Here is a 6,174-nt window from a genome sequence, read left to right on the forward strand (position 1 = left end):
CCACGATCACGGACACGTGTCTCTCCCACTGCTTAGCAGGAAACTCTGGCTCTGCCTCTCCAGGGGCAGGGTCTCGCCACCGTGGCGGTCACGAGGGAGCCACGGTGCCTCTGCCTCCTAAGACCGAGACTTGCTTAGGGGCAGGGACTACAGCGTCCTCTCGCCCAAGGACTGCTGGATGCGCACGTGCTCAGGAAGGACTTGCAGCAGGAGATCTGATCACAAACGACACCGGGACGGCCTGGCTAAGGCGAGGTGCCTGAGTGGGGAGGTGGGGACCTTAGCACAAGGCCCTAGGGGACTCTGACGGGTGTCTGTCAGCGACCCTGGGACTCACCACAGGCGCGGGGCGGCCTGAAGCATCTCCTGAGTCTGGGCTGGTGCTGGTCTCGGTGGAGATGGGGCAGTGGCCCTGGGAGCTGTGGCTGTCGTGGGAAGAAGACGAGAAGCACACAGAGCAGGTCTGAGGGTGCCGTCAAGCCGCGGCCCCCAGCTGGCCCGGCCCGCACGCACCCACACTGCACGCTCTGTCCTCAGGTTCAGATCTCATGAGGGGAGGGAATAATCACCCCCCTCGACAGATAAGGACACCAAGCCCCACTAGACCCAGGGACACAGTCAGCTGACGTCAGTATTTCTGGCGGAATCCAGCTGTCCCTACCCACGGGCCAGCAACTGTGTGCTCGTCTCCTGCGACGGCCGACCCAGGCTCCCGCGTCCACACGGACACTCACCTGGGCCCGAGCCCAGAGCTGGTGCCAGGTGACGTCAAGGAGCATTCGTCGACGACAGAGACGTTTGTCAGGGTCAGAGGTGGAGGCTTTGCTGAAGAAGGAAGCCAGTGATGACACCACTTACACGCGACACACACGGTGTCTGCAGAGGCCCCCCCACAGGCCAGGTGTACACAGAGGCTGAGGCCCAGCAGGGTTACATCACCTTTGCCCATGGTGACAGGCCTTAGGGTCACGGGACATATCCCACTGTACCCGTGGCAATCATACCGTACTCTCATAATCCCAAATGGGAACATGTGGTTTGACATTTTCTGCCCAGGTTTACAAGCCAAGTGGAAATGGCCACCGTGACTGCTCCCTGCCACTCCTGGACAGCTGTGCAGCCCGTGGCGGAGGCAGGTGGATGCCAGGAGGTGTGGAGGCCTCACGCTGTGCGCTGAGATCAAAGCCCCTGTCGGCCAGACCCAAGGGGCCAACTCCACCTGGCTCCCCTGTTGTCCCTTAGTCGTGTTGGTCCAAGGCCCACAGGGCCATGTGGTGGCAGACAGGGACCTGAACTGCAGCTTCTCTTGCTGGTCCACGTGCAGAGCACAGACCCAGCCTCACTGGACACCTGACCCGTGCCAGAGCCCCTCTCCTGGCCACTGTCCTTCTAAACACACCTCGGAGGCAGGAGTTACAGCCCCCACTTCTCAGATGGAAAAACTGGGGCTCAGAGAATTCACATCATTTGCCCAAAGTCACAAAGCCCACGTCCGCAATCTGCCTGAGCCCTGGGCAGATGGAAACAGTCCCTGGATTATGTCCAGAGAAGGGACGGGGCAAGAGCAGGCTTACTTTTCCGGCCAGGCTTGAGGCTGCGGTCGACAGGGGGTGGCAGGAGCTCTCGGCTGGGGCTGCGGTACCCATCAAGGGCAGTGGGCAGGGAGCCATGCGGGTCAGAGTGCTGGAGCCCTGGGCTGGTGGGGATGTGGACGTCTGCATCGTCCCCCTGCGAGGCCAGCAGGGCGGCGACACCTGGGCGCATAGGCACGTAGCCGTCGTCATCACTGGTGCTGTCCAGTTGGCGCACAGCTGCTTTCCTCAGCTAGGGAGAGGGGGACAGAAAGAAACACGGCTGATACTAGCCAGGAGAAATAGGAAGGGGTGGGAGTTTCTACACGAGGCAGGAAAAGTCACTGGAAGTCACTACTGGGTGTTTTGAATGAAGCTCTATGGGGTCAGCTCGTGGCCACTGTCCTCAGCAGCCATGCGAGGCCCGGAGAGAAGAGCCCCAGCCAGGATCCACCTGCACGGGACCTCTTGGGGCTGCCCCAGGGTTGGATTGGGAGTGGCACCCATGACAGGACCACAGTGTGACAACTGAGATTTTACTGCTTACATGCCCTGGGGGCACACGGCACACGCGGGGGGGGGGGGCCAGGAATGCGGTGGTCACGGGCGGGGGCAGAGAGAGAGAAGAGAGCGTGGCAGCCGGCAATGAAACAGACCTGAGAACTTTGAGTTCTAAGGGAAATGCCTGAACGGACCATTTACAGGAAGCAGCGGGAGGGCAGGGACCCAGCTGCCTGGGCACGAGAGATGCCTCCCAGTTCTCATCCCTGGCCACTGGCGTGGGCCTTCTGGATGTGGTCAGGAACTTGAACCTGTGTCGGGGCAACTGAGGCCTGCTTCCGGTCTGAGCGAGTTCAACCTGCATTCGCATCGGCTGTGAGGCCCTCCCCACACTGGGTCAGCTGCGCTCCAAGATACAGGGAGACCTTGGCAAGACTCAGTAACACAGTAGAGTGGAGACTGGGGGAAATGAGGTCTGTGGGTCCCTTCTAGCTTCCAAGACCCCTGGAGAGCCACTGCAACTTGTGACGGATCTATAGGGGAAATATCCTGGTGGCCGGGTATACACAGGTTTCTGGATCCTGACCCGGCAGAGAGCGGCACAGGTGTGGATTGTTGAGGTCTGGCTCGGCCCCAGCCGTCCGCCTCAGGTCACACTCGCCGCTGCAGGTGAGCGTCTCAGGCTCTGATCTGGGCTCACCCAGGGACCTAGGGGTCACCAAGCTGCAGGCAGAGCTGCCACAGAGCTGTGTGGCTGCGGCTTCCTCCGACTTCTGCCCTGTCTGCCCTTCGCCTTGGGGACCTAGTCCTGCTTTGCAGGGGGCCTGAAGCCAGGCCCTGTCCGCCTGCCTGACACCCTGCAGACCTGTGGCCAGGTCGCCTTCCACAGGGCGGCCTGGGATCCACCACCCGGCCTGACCCTGAGCACACTCCTGCCTGGAGTCTCACACTCAGCACCCTCCTCCAGGGAGGCTGCGGCGGGGCTGCTGCCTGGGGACATCCCCCCAGCAGGCTGGACCCTCTGCTCACCTGCAGTGTTGTTCAGCCTCGGGACTCAGTCTTCCCAAGCACGCACATTTCTCCAACTAGGCTACCCGCCTCTTACCTGTCCAAAAACTCAACCTGAAATCTGCACTGAGACAAGAACCTTGGCAAGGCTCTAGGAGGGAGATGACACTCTCGGGGTGTGCTTTCAGTGCCACGGGTGTGGCCTTTGACGAACCTGCGTGGTCTCAGGACCCCGGTTAATCCGACTCACCGGGAAGGCACTGCCTCGCTCGCTCGTGGACGCAGCAGACCAGCCTGCACTTGTACGATGCAGGGTCTTCACGCACGTCCCCCAGGTGCAAGCTGTGACAGAGGAAGGAAGGTGCACACGTGCGCTTGTCCATCTGGATGTGGACACGGCCGCATCCCGCAGCAGCGCTGCTCAGGGCCTCGCTCACACCCCGGGAGGCGCCGCCCTCGGCCCCCGTGGCCAGGCTTTCTCCTGGACACCACCCTCCGCCCGCTCTCCTCCTGGGCTTCCAGACCCCACACAGCGTCAGCCTCGCAGGGTCCCCTCGACTCTGCCCTCACGGTGCACCTGTCCCCTCCCACAGCCCTAGCCAGTGTCCTGCTCATTCCAGCTGTCACCTCCAGGAACACCGGTGACAGAACTTGTATTAACTTACACACGCCGGGAATGTGGCTGTCGTACACTGAGAGTGGCCGGGGCACTTGGTAGTGCGAGTACGGGGTGGTCGGAACGTCCTCACTGTGCAGCAGGAGGCTCCCATGCTCCCGGCACAGGGTGTCGCTGGGCCTCCTGAAGGTGGACACGTCCTCACGTTCTGCTTCAGTGCCTACGGAGCTGTACCTAGGGTGGCCACGGGGGTTCAGGCTCCACGGGAGGTCGCAGGTACCGCCACTGAATTTTGAATCATGCAGGCTGGGCTCGGGAAGGCCACAGATGCCATGGGCTTGACCACAGGCCATGCAAACGCACTGTCCTCCGCACCGGGCAGGTGTCTGCACGGCTACGCTTCTCGTCATGAGGGACGAGGCCCTGGTGCCCTCAGAGGTGCTGGGACACCTGCGGAGAGAAAGAAGGGAAGGCGTGGGGGTGAGAGGAGGCCAAGACTGCCCAGGAGGCTGGCTGGGAAGCTCGAAGCACACGCTGAGGAGTCAGGCGGGCCTCAGGGTCCCCTGGGATCTGCCGTGTGCTGGCTGGGAGGTGAGGCAGGCACCTTCTCCTTCTCAACTTCGAACTGTGCGTTTGCAAAGGGGCGATTTAAAACACAATGTGAAGGCTGCTTAGGGATGAGAGTTCACTATAGCTAGGGAACAGACGCTCCATCATGTTGGGAACGATGATTCTAAGACCTCGCTCTCTGCTCCCAGGCCATTGCGCCTGCCCTAGAGCGCGCACAGGGTTCAAGCAGAACCTTGGGGACATCCACTGGACACTTCACTTATGTTTTCTCATTTGATGCTCATCCCTTAGCCTTTGAGTTCTTCCTTTCCGTTCTGAAACAAGGAACCTGAATGTCAAGGGATTTAAATAAGAGTCCCAAGCACGCGCAAAAAGGGGCAGAGCCTGAATGTGACCCCGAGTCTGCCAGGCCAGAGCCCGTGCTGGGCCTTCCGCCACGCCACACTGCCTGTCTCTGGTCTGGGACTCAGGAGGGCAGCTGCTACTTGCAGTCTGCCGCTGCCCAGCGGGCACCTGCTGATTGCCCTGTCGGCTCAGGACGCAGCTCTCAGGTCCCAGCGCGCAGAGGCTGAGCCAGGGCAAGTGCACAGTGAACCAACCGTGCTGCTGTAGGAAAAGCGGCATCGGAGGCCGCCTGAGGTTGAGCGCTGGAGCCCTGCTGGGTGACAGCCACGACTCCGCAGAGCAGGGCAGCAGGCAGCTGTGGGGAACAGAGTGCAGGAGAGAAGTGAGGCCACCTGGGCTCTAGTCCCGCCTCTGCTGTGGATGACCCCTGGGCCTCAGGTGCTTCCTCCATAACACGGAGACGCCCTGTCTATACTGGCTGTCTCTCCGTGTGTCTGCCCGGTTCAAGCAGAGTTATGTAAAAAAATAATCTCACAGATATCTTGCAGCGATACACTAACATACCCATTGCTGTATCTGCCTTAATGTTCATAACGTGATCTAGACGCTCCTGAATTAACGAAGCAGTGTGATCTGTGCTCTGCTGGCCACGGCAACAACAGGGAAGCAGCTCCGGCAAGGCCTTCGGCTCTGTGCTCCGGTCACCATAACGACAGGAACCAGAGGTGGCGAAAACCTGTGCCCGCTCCGCAGCTGCGACACAGCTGGGGGACTTACAGAAATAAAGACCACTGCTCCAGAGCCGGCGTCCTCGTGGCAGAGCTTCAGCGATGAAGGAAGCATTTCCTTCGTGTCTGTGTGTCCAGCACAGTGGCAGCTGGCTGCGTGTGGTACTGAGCACTTGCAATGTGCCCAGTGTAACTGGGAAGTGAAGCTTAAGTTCCGTTTAATTGAAATCGATGCAAATTTAAATAGCCCTGAGTGGAGAGCTGCTATCACAGGGTCTGGCACAGCCTGGAGCAAGTGTGAGATACGCATCTGCTCCATGTCACCATGTTAACAGCTTTTGTGATCTGCAATTCAGAAACTCTAGCCCCTAATGCCATTTTCCTCCTAATAATTTTTTTTTTTCTGAAGAAAAGGAAGGGAGGAAGGGAGGGAAAAAGAAGGAAGGAAGGAAGGCCAAATCAAAAACTTCTATGGCATTAGTTTTTATGCTGGGAAGCTGCTCTGGAAGCCAATCACGTGTTTGTAGTGACACAGATGATACCAATGAAACATGAAGGTCACACACACAAAATTATGTCTCATGGCGTGTGTGTTTACCTGGAAAAATACAGTGTTTTACTCTCAAATTTAAAATAAAACCACCAGGACTGAAAAGCCACAGCCCTGTGAGGGCCGCTCACCCACCTGCTGGCTGTGGCGACCTCCTGCGCTGCAGCTCCCGCTGTCCCGCTCACACAGCGCTCCAAGGAGTGGCGATCAAGAGGGGCGCGGGCGGGCAAAGTGGGCTTCACAGGTCCTGAATCGGGGGGCTCAGGTGTGGACGGAGCCGGCTCG

Source organism: Propithecus coquereli, unplaced genomic scaffold (genome assembly GCF_000956105.1).
Source record: "Propithecus coquereli isolate 6110/MARCELLA unplaced genomic scaffold, Pcoq_1.0 Scaffold1299, whole genome shotgun sequence".
In the NCBI taxonomy this organism is placed as follows: domain Eukaryota; kingdom Metazoa; phylum Chordata; class Mammalia; order Primates; family Indriidae; genus Propithecus; species Propithecus coquereli.